The sequence below is a fragment of the Passer domesticus genome, chromosome Z, assembly GCF_036417665.1.
Source record: "Passer domesticus isolate bPasDom1 chromosome Z, bPasDom1.hap1, whole genome shotgun sequence".
In the NCBI taxonomy this organism is placed as follows: domain Eukaryota; kingdom Metazoa; phylum Chordata; class Aves; order Passeriformes; family Passeridae; genus Passer; species Passer domesticus.
Window position 1 is genome coordinate 58,625,888 of NC_087512.1, and position 10,519 is coordinate 58,636,406.

The window sequence follows — 10,519 nt, forward strand, 5'->3', positions numbered from 1 at the left end:
GCACGTTCTTACAAACGTGCATCCAGTTCAGGAGGTCACTAATGAGCTGCTGTGATTGCCCCCTCTGATCATGGGAGTGTTGGATTAATGCTGACATAAAAATTGTGAAAGGGGAACAGTGTCACTTCTTTTAAAACCTAGGGACACTAAACCTTTCAGAATATTTTAGTCTGGTACTAAGAGACTTCCTCCAGTAAAAGAATGAGGTCAGACTGTGGAAAAAAAGTTGAAGTGGCTTTGGAGGTTTACTCCCATCTTCTTGCTGTAGCCCTCCTTTCTAAACACTGGAAAGATTTTTTGGCAGCACTTGGTTCTGGACCCCAAACCTCCTTGGAACATGGATCCATTTCTCACAAACTGTAGATATTTCTGTCTGGTGTGGTGGATTCACGATTATGATCCACCTATACAGAGTGAAAATTTAAGCAGGCAGAAAATCACAGAATACTCTGAGTTGGAAGGGGCCAGCAAGGACCATTGAGTTCAATGGCCCCCATGCAGGGATCGAACCAGTTCCCCTAGCAACATAGTCTAACCAACTAAGCCAATCTCATGCTCAAACAATAAATATATTGAAAACCGAGGGAAAACAAAACAAAAACCAGTCTGGCCACCAGGTTTATTTTCCAAATTTCATGTTTTTTCTGTAGTCTCTTCATGGAATCACAGAATGGCTTGTGTTAGAAGGGATCTAAAAGATCATCTAGTGTCAAATCCCATATGATGGACAGTGATGGCACCCACTAGATCAGGTTGCTGAGAGTCCAAGAATTTAACTAGTTTGCACAGGATTTATTTTTAATTAATATGCATCCTCACCCATGAGGACAGTATTTGTGGATCACAACCTGATTGGATTAGTGATTTCTTTTGGGACCTTGGTTACAAAAGCAGAAGGAAGAACCACCTTTGCCTAGTTCCTATTCTTGATATATATCACCTCCAGCAATAAAGGCCTTAAAATGTAAGAAAACCAAAAAAACAAACCAAAAACCAAAAAAATCCCAAAAAATCCCCAGTTAATAATAGTAGCTGAAAAATATAAAAACAGGATCCTTGACCCATCAAAACCATTTGGTATTTTACCACCACAAGAGAGTAGTAGAGAAATGAAAAATAAATAGATGAATATGGTAAAAGTTTAAGAATTTTGGGCCAAGTAGTAACCTGAAATCTAATCGAAAGTATTAGACAACTTTTCTTATGTGAGCCACCGTTAGCTCCTCCAAGAATCAGTTTAACCTCTCACATTTATTCTTTTTTTTTTTTTTTTTTTTTTTAGGAAGACTTCAGCTTGAAATCTGCCCTGAGAGTCAGAATTCTTGAGCTCTGTTGGACCAACACTGAAATTAATTCCATAAGTGAGGTTACTTCACTGAAAATCCCTCTCCTTGCTTCTACCAAACAGGTAACAGTCACTAGACATTCCTTACCAAAACCCCTACCAATTGTTTGGTAGAATGGGTATTTTTGGAACGGCAGCCAAAATCTGAAGTTATCTAGTTGATAGACAATTAGGTACAGTACCTCCCAGTGTTTCTCTTAAGATATTTTTCATGTGGTTTCTCAGTATTGCTATCAGTCTCATTTTTTTATGTGCTTCCTTTTAGGCACTATATTTCCATCTTTCTTCCTTCACAGAAACAAAAAAGTAAACAAACTTCCTGAGTGCTGCATTTCAGCTTGTTACTATTTCCTAAGGAAAGTCAGGCCCTGAAGCAAGGAGGAGAAGAGCAGGTCAGAGGGATTTTTCCTGAGGAGTGTTCATGGATTAAGTGAAAGCTGGCAACACCTAGAGCTATTGGGAAGTCTGCTTGTTTTTGAGCTGGGCCAGCCAAAATTCAACCTGTTTAGTGTGAAGCTAGTTTCAACAGCATGGTTTGATTTTTAAAAAAATATATTTAGTTCTATTTCCTTGACAATCTCACAATGGACAGACAATCCAGATACCTAAATTACTGAATTATTGAAGACTCCAGTGGTGTGATGGGTAATGAAGCCAATAATTGCAGACATTTTGCCTAATCTTTCATCTCAGACGTGAATGGAACTGCCAAAAGAATTTATTCTTTAGCTTAATTTATATTTTTGTGAGTCAAAGTTTTTGTGAGAGATCCACAACCCATTGAATATTAGGTAAAATCTTGCTCCTTTACTGTAGAAAGAAATAGAGAAATAGAGAAATTAAGGGGGATTCTAGGAAACTGTTTAGGAAATGTTATTTCTGCATATCACTTTTTTATAATGATTATCATGGGATTGTTCAACTTGTTATAACCTTTTTCTCATCACCCAGGTTTTAGTGATTACAGCTTTTGTTAAAATGCGAGACTACGGCACAATATGTCAAGAGATAAGAAATCCAAAATAATTTTTAGAAATCTCAGTCTTCTATAAGAGGAATAAAAACATGAAATATATTGAAATTTGGAATGGATTATATTTAATTTTTTTATTTGCAAGTGAGGAATCTATTTGGGAACTCTCTATAGATGGACTCTTCAATTCTTGTATTTTTAGCTAATTGTAGATGACCATATTAGGAGGAATATAAAGGAAATATGCGTTCCAAAAGCAAAACAATATAGTTTAAGCAAGTCAAGTATAAGTAAACAGGCTGTGTTTCACTTTCCAGTGTAGTTGATGGAGAAACACTGACAATAGCATGTAATCTCAGGCAGGATCAATTTTTCAGGGATTGTGGAGTATTGAGATTCTTCACTCTACATAATGCACCAGTGTACCTAAACATGTCTCTGTTTAATGTATTTCTTTTCATGGGATTATGAGGTGGAGGAATCTCCTCCTTTTATGGATCAGTGAATTGTTTAGGTTAGAAAAGACCTCTGTAAGCATTGGGTCCAATCTTGATTGATTACCACCTTGTCAATTAGAACACCACACAAAGTAATATAAGCAGTCTTTTATTGAATACCTAGAGGGATGGTGATTCAACCACCTCCCTAGGCAGCCCATTCCAATGCTTAACAATCCTTTCAGTGAAGAAATTCTTCCTGATGTCCAACCTGAACCTCCTCTGGCACAATTTGAGGCCATGTCCTCTCATCCACTCACTGGTTGCACAGGAGAAGAGCCCAATCCCACTTGTCTATAGCTGCCTGTCCTCTCAGACAGTTGTAGAGAGGAATAAGATCTCCACTGAGCCTCCTTTTCTCCAGGTTAAACACATCCAACTCCCTCAGATACTCCTTGTATGATTTTTTTGTCTACTCTCTACATCAGTTTTGTTGCCCTTTTCTGGAGAGGCCCCAGCACTATAATGTCTTTCTTGAAGTGAGAGGCCCAGAACTGGACATGGTGCAGGCTCCTAATCCTGAATACAGAATGCATATAAACAAATATAAATGTAAATGTAAATGTAAATAATATATGTATATATTGTATAGTGTATACATAATGAGGGTTTATGTGCCAAATTCAGTGATTTCAAAAAATCTATTCTGATGCTGCCTAAATTTGGAGGTGCCTAAACAATTTAAGTGGTTTCCCTTTTTTTCTGACTTGGTATTTAACTGTCAGAAAGAACTGTTCTTCTGAAAAGCTGCACTTAAAACTTTCAACCTATTGCTCCAAGTACACAAACTTGTGTCCTTTGATGATTAGAATCTTCATGATGGAGCATCTAAATCAACATCCTTACATTGATAACATTATTTCAAACATACAACAAACTGTAGATAAACTCACAGAACATGCTGAGTTGGAAGAAACCCAGTAGGATTATCAAGTCCAACTTCTGCACAGAAAACTCAAGAATCCTACCACAGGCATTGTGGCATTGCTCATATGCTTCTTGAACTCTTTCAGGCTTGGTGTTGTGACAGATTCCCTGGGGAATCTGTTCCAGTGCCCAGCCATCCTGTCAAAGGCTTTTGCCTGATATCCAACCTAAACCTCCCCTGACTCAACATCATACCATTTACTTGAGTCCTATCATTGGTCACCACAGAGAGGAGATCACAGTCTGCCTCTCCTCTTCCCCTCGCAAAGAAGTCTCCCCTCATCTCTTCCAGGCTGAACAGACCCAATGACCTCAGCTGCTACTCATATGACTTTTCCTCCAGGCCCTTCATCATCCTTGTGGACGCTCTTTAATAGTTTGATATATATACAGACATATACATACATATATATATATATATATATATATTTTTTTTTTTTTTTTTTTTTTTTTTTAATTACAATGCCCAAAACTGCCCCCAGCACTTGAGGTGAGGCCACCCCAATGCAGATCAGAGCAGGACAATCCCCTCCCTTGCCTAGATGGTGATGCCGGGCCTGATGAACCCCAGGACATGGTTGACCCTCCTGGTTGCCACAGCACTACTGATTCATATTCAGCTTTCTGTCAGCCAAGTTTCCCAAGGTCCCTTTCCATAGCATTGCTTTCCAGCATCTCATTATCCACTCTGTCCATCCATACATTCAGGATTGCACTGTTCCTCGTGCAGAATGCAGCATTTTCCATAGATGATCTTCATATGACTGATGATTGCCCTGTCTTCTGAATTGTCAATATTTAGTGTGACAAATTTAATCACAGAATGTGATCAAATATTTTAGAAACGATGCAGAAGCTTTATCCAATGAAATTAATTGTGTAGTTAGGCTTTAAACTTGGGAATTTCTGTCAGCATATGCTGCACAAATAAAGGATAAACCATGGTAAAATATAACATGATGATGATGTGATCTTTTTCTACCAAAAAAGATTTAAATCTCAAATTTTGGACAAGCTACTATGCATTTCTGTGACTAATATTAACAATATTGATGAAGCCTTAATAAATGGAATGGTCCTACTAAACTTTTTGATTTTTCTAGATAAACAATGATGGCTAAATATTTATGCATTCTAATAAATATAAATATTTCTTTGTAATTATTCTGTGAAATACTCTAAATAGTGAGACAATGTGAATTTAGGTCAAGTTGAACTCATTACTATCATAAAATGGCATGGAGAGACACTTTGGTGTTAGGCAAAACTGCCTAGAAATTTGGTGTCACAACTTGCAAAAAAAGCTATTTCTTTTTGAAATATCATTTTTTATAAACCACACGGAAACAATTTGTATTAATTTGAGCAGTGAAACAAAGTGAGTGAAATAAAACAGCTTCCCTGTTACTGCTCAATAAATGTCAATATTCTTATCTGTTTCACTAGTGCTAAAAGTGGACACCCATCTCACAGGATCTGGGGCTACAAGCAACATTTTTCAAGGGGACCAGGCATAAGCTATCAAAAACTGAAATGGTTCATGCCTTAAACATCGCTTTGGAGGAGTTTTGCCCATTATAGCAAAAACTGTATAAAGAAGCTACAACCATGGAAGCCCACCCCTCCTTGAAGATGCCTGACTAGAAGATTGGACTATGAGGGAAGCCACCTAGATAATGTAAATTGGACTCAATTGTTCAATCATCTCAGGTCTAGCGAGAAACAAACAAGGCAGAGGGAAAGGAATGCATCCACAAGAAAGCTAAATGCTGAAGAGAATCATCCCTGGCTGGCTTTGAGGTGAGAGAGACCACAGGTCACAAGAGGTCTGGTTTGCACAGAATCCCCCCAGCCAAGGGGGGAGGAGGAGGTTTGGGGTGTGTGGTGTGACCTCTGGTCAAAGGCACTGAACACCCATTGCTCCTTACACAAACCAGCCCAGCTGTGAAACCCCTACTGTGGAAAGGCTTCATCAATGGGACATTCATGTGGGTGGCAGCTGAGAGGATGTGTTAATACATCAAAGACCCCCCAAGTACTCCTCAGACTGATTCCTAAGGCCTTGCACCACAGCACTGCTCATAAGGCAAAGTGATGTAACCGACAGAGTCTGCTGCAGGATAGCGTCAAACTGCAGTACCGCCCCCACCCGCCCCCTCCAGGGGAGGTGCCTGCACATTCCCATCTGGCCTGAGCGTATATTAATCCATTCGATTCTGTGTCTTTTTGGGGACCCTCATCAACAAAACTAGATGTAGAGGATCATTGGGCAGCCAGTGGGATCTATGGAGTGGTAATATTTTCTTTATGTTCTCTTTCTGTCACTCTCTTTCTGTCCTCCCACCTCTTTTCTTTCCCTTTCTTCCCCCCACCCCCCCATATTTATTATTAAATGAAGCCCATTCTGTTGACATTGGCATATGGTCTTGTTTGCACCTTAATTTGGGAAGAGGCATTTCAAAGAACTTTAAAAACCAGACAGAAACACAAGTTGATTATCAAATTTCATGAGAGTTATCTGTGATGGCTTTCTGAGAACACTGAATTCTTGGATTAGGAAAAGTCACCAAACATATCTCATTATATGTTTGAAAACAGGATTGAAAACACATAAAGATGCTGATGATAGAGTAATTTTTTAGGTGTATGAGCAAGAGTTTAATGAAAATGCCAAATGGGATAAGGTAAAGTTTACTTCAATTTTTTTAGTAACGTAGTATGGTATTTATTAATAAAATGTGGCTTTATCAGAAAATAGCTCTGTTATCCTCCGTTGTATATGGAGGTTGAATGATGACTTCAAAATATATAAAAAAAATATTTAGGACCAAGAATGGAATGATGATTCCTTTCCAATCATCCTGAAATGCCAAGGTTCCTGTTTGATGTGCACAATTAGGCACCTGGAGACAATCAAAAAGTTGGGCTGAAAGTGATCATCTGTAACTTCTTCCAGTTCTTGTATCAATTTCTATTTACCTAGAAGCAAACATTGCCAGGTGTGTCCTTGTCTTCAGGTGTGCCTAGACCTTCAACTCTTCCATGATAAAGGTTGTGGGAATTTTTTGTCTTTTCACAAGCTTTAAAATCTACCAACAAATTTGTAGATTTTATTTATTTCTAAAGAGCTTTTTTCCTGAATCTGATACTGACCATGAAATACAAGCAACTAAGGAACTCTTTTATTAATTTTTTAAAATATTTTTTATTATTTTGCTGGTTTTTCCTATCTATTCCTCTGACATAGGAAAAGAGATAATAAACTAAAATCCTGACTGAATACTTTAAATATTATCTCTGTATGTTTTTATTCCAAATGGGCAAATTTTCATTCTGATTAATTGAAACAAAGATTCACAATACCCAGGGTTTCTAAACAAAACAAATCAAAAAACAACCAACCAACCAAACCCAAAATGCTCCAATGCTGTAAGAGTGAGGCAAACAAAATTAACAAGATGTTAAATATACATGTCCAGAACTGATATAATTTGAAAGACGAAGCCATGCCAGTCAACTTTCCTCTTCTCATGTCTGCCAATGACAAGGAGAGCTTTCCAAAGGAGGAATCTCCTGCTCAGTTTTGAGGGTCACTTACTTTGGTGATTTTCTCTCCTAAATGATACCTGGCACTGCTGGAGGAAAGATGTAACTTTGTTTTCTTCAGGGCTCAGAAGCTAGAGTATCCCCTTTTTTCCTCATAAATCCATTTGCAAGTTGAGTAATGGCATGATTACACTGAACAAGTTACAAAAAAAATATGCAAATATGGCATTTCAGGTGCTTTCAGAGTGTGTATTATTTTATTCTGGCTAAGATCCCTTGCTGAATTGCTGAGCACAATAAACTGCTTCTTTAAAGAAGATTTTTTGTTAAATAACACAGAGATGAAGCTTATGAAAGCATTTGGAAGAAGATTAGAATGACATGAAAAGGTTTGAGGCAGATCAGTACTGACATTTTCTACATAGCATATACATAGCATATACATAGCATATACATACTTGTATAATGAAGCACTCCTGGAACATGCACAACTCAGTAAGTATTTCTAATCAATAAGTAAAATAAATGCAGGAATTAGAAATATATATTGGAGTGGTGAATGTCCTAAATTCTATGTACCTTTGACATTACATCTTCATTTTAAGCATAACTCAGTATACTTAAAGCAATGAGCAGGATGAAAACTTTTTATAGCTACACATTGCACAGTGGGTTTATTCTAAATTTGCTGCTATTTCTCTGATTATTACATCTTATGTTTTTATATATTCTGCCTATATGTGGACAAGAGCTCACTTTAGTATTTTGCCAGGTACCCAGATTCAATGAAATTTAAGTGAGGACATTCATACTAGAAAAAGGTCCAGCAGAAGAAGGTTTTAGTTTTGCCAAACTAAGAATCACTCAGTCTTTTTCTACACAGTTCTTACAAATGCAAAGGTCTTTCAGATATGATGACTATGGAAGCTTCACTGGTTGGGCACAACTCCCTGAAGGCTCTCTTAAAAGTTCTTGTGAACCTGTATTGCACTACAAAAGTGTATTGTCCAAGGAGTTAGGATGGAAGAGGCAGGAGTTACCTTATACAAAGGGAAAAGTTTTTGAAAGAGTTTAGATTGGAAGGTTTATGATGCTTCAGATGTCCACAATTTCATTCTTACACCAAGACAAAATTAAGAAAAAGGTGATGATTACAACAAAATGAATGTGACTCCAAGACCGTACCAGTAAAAAGCAAATGGTAAAAAGGAAGAATTTTCTAATGTTTAGTCTCTGCCACAGACAAATAATTACACTGAAATCCTCAGCCAAGATCAGAACAGAAGTGGAGTTAAGAAATCAAGGATTGTTGTTTGCATTATGCTGAGATGTTCTCAGTCATCTGAAAACATTTCTTACCACTGAGCAGAGTCCCAAAGATCATACACAGTTTTAGACAGCCATTTCCTCACCTGGAATGATTTTCTGATTTCATTACTCAAGAAACATTAAAATGCTTCTTTTTTTTTCCTGTCTATTCAATGAATATTCATTGTGTGAAATAATTTATTACAAATTTATTCAGAAATCACACACTTGGCCTACCTTTTTTAGGGCTGCTCTAAAGAACATGAGATCCTTTAGAAATCACCTTAGGCCAGCTGGAAAAGGGTGAGTTAAATAAGATCAAGGACTGTGAACATCTGGCCTAAGGGTCTTGCACTGTCCATCTTTTGTAGTTGTGGCAATTGTTATATTATGCAGAACTGCTTAAAGGACTGTAACAAAAATGTAGGAGTGTGAAAAAAAACCCAGCTAGTATTCTTAAACACATTGTGTCACACACATGAGAATGGGTTGAAGGTCATATAACAACTTGCCTTTTGGCACTTCTTGGCTCTGCCTTACTAGCCTTTATGCACACCTCCAGGCAAGTTTTGCCATATCTATCTATCTATCTATCTATCATCTATCTATCTGTCTATCTATCTATCTATCTATCTATCTGGTTACACAAACATAAATGTGTGTAAGTCAGCTTGCTGGAGCAATGTGCAGCAGCATTAGAACTCTTGTAGTTCATACAGTTATGAATAGAGATTATCACTATGAGAAAATCAGAGGTAGTTTGACACTCAGCTGAGGAATCAGCTCACATGTGATGCACAATGATTAGGTGACCCAGTTCGTATAGCTATTGAGCAGCTTCTCATTGACTGTACCACCTGAGAAATAATGTGGAAATATTTTAAAGTGTTTACATAGAGTTTCTGCGAGCATATTTCCCAATGTCTTCCTGTAAAATTAATACACTTGCCTAAGAATACAGCTTTATAGTCCTTAAGGTCAAAAAAAAAAAAAAAAAAAAAAAAAAAGAAGCATGAGTAATAAATGTCAAAACTATTTGCAAGTGGCCTAAATCAGCATTTCTTCATGAATACTGGTGGTACTTCAAACTCCTTTGTTTTCTGGTGAGATGCAGGAACAGACAGTTAAAGACAGACTCTCTTCAAGAAACACATTATGGACATGGCAGCTTTCCACAGTGTCAGCTGCACACAAACTGCATGATAACCTGTTTGTATATTCCATAAGTCACTTTGTTACTTGTTCCCACTCTCTACTGCACAAGAAATAGCTGTGTTCTATGTTTTAAGTACTCCCAAACCTGAAACGACACGTTTTAGAGTGGTGAGTTTACTATTTAATGTCCTTAAAGGCCATCTTAAAGCTAATCAGCATTACTGAAACATTTCAATTATCACTGCTTACCATGATTTGCAGTAATGACAGTTTGTTTGTTTATTGAAATGGTCCTAAATTGCAGAGAAAACTGAAAGAACAATCCAGCAAGTAAATTTTCTGGAATCATTATTTTTAAGCTAGAGGAAAGAAAGTGGTGGGGAGAAAATTGGTTTAGGTAACTGACTCTGGAGCATTTTCAGAACAGCTGACATAAAGGAGCCCTGATCTTCTATTTTTCTGGTATAAGCCAGGAGTACGCCAACATCATTAGTTACAAAGACATAAAACCAGTGGGCATGAGAATAGAAGTAAGAGTCACTGTTTTCAAATTAGGAGACCATTACCCAGCTTTGCTACAGGATGTGTTGTGCAGCTCTACTTACACTGCAGTAAAAGAGCCTAACCTCAGTGTCAGTCACAAAAAAGTTAGTCATGGTTTTCCAGAGGCATTTTTTTCAGAAAAGTAATTATCTGTGACCAAATTAAATTAGATACTTCATTACTAAAGTATTGGAAATCTTCAACCACTGTAAAATTTCACCCATT

General features: G+C 37.3%; 1 long non-coding RNA gene across 2 annotated transcripts in view; it reads left to right on the forward strand.

Annotated features, from left to right (window-relative positions):
• Positions 1 to 6,627, forward strand: part of LOC135290095 (uncharacterized) — a 97,132-nt gene extending 90,505 nt beyond the window's left edge. For both annotated transcript variants that reach the window (XR_010352805.1, XR_010352807.1), the window contains exons 4-5: positions 1,283 to 1,408; positions 5,189 to 6,627. This is a non-coding gene — a long non-coding RNA (uncharacterized LOC135290095). The remainder of the gene's footprint in view (positions 1 to 1,282; positions 1,409 to 5,188) is intronic.
• Positions 6,628 to 10,519: the final 3,892 nt, after the last annotated feature.